The sequence below is a fragment of the Octopus bimaculoides genome, chromosome 28 (genome assembly GCF_001194135.2).
Source record: "Octopus bimaculoides isolate UCB-OBI-ISO-001 chromosome 28, ASM119413v2, whole genome shotgun sequence".
Classification (NCBI taxonomy): domain Eukaryota; kingdom Metazoa; phylum Mollusca; class Cephalopoda; order Octopoda; family Octopodidae; genus Octopus; species Octopus bimaculoides.
Window position 1 is genome coordinate 5540436 of NC_069008.1, and position 660 is coordinate 5541095.

Below are 660 nucleotides of genomic sequence, written 5' to 3' on the forward strand. Positions count from 1 at the left end.
CACACACACACACACACACACACACACACACACACACACACACACACACACACTTCTGTGCTTGTATGTGATAATATCTGAAGGAGAAATAAAAGGCATACGGAAAGAAAAAGAAAAATTAATAGGTAGGAACAGATTAGCTGTTACCTTGATATTATAGTGTTACGTTGTTCTCGATTGGATGCTAAGGGAATTGGCTCACTAGACAGGAAACTACAAAATTAATCACCTCATTTACAACACACTGCTTAAACTATGACACTAACCGATTATATTTACCATGAACAGAATGAAGCAGGGGCCTTACACAAAGGGACGTCGATTATCACATATCTGCGTTAGGTGTAAAAGTATTTGTTTCGGTGAAGAAGCACAAGGAATTCGCTACATATTCGTGCGCGGTATCCGGAACGTTCTCACAGAGAGGCAACTTAAAGAAGTGTCTTCTACTATAGCCCCGGTAATGAAACCGGTATGCATGTATGTATTCGTGAGTGTGTGTGTGTATATATATATATATATATATATGTATATGTATATATATGTATATGTATATATATGTATATGTATATATATATATGTATATATATATATGTATATATATATATGTATATATATATATGTATATATATATATGTATATATATATATGTATATATAT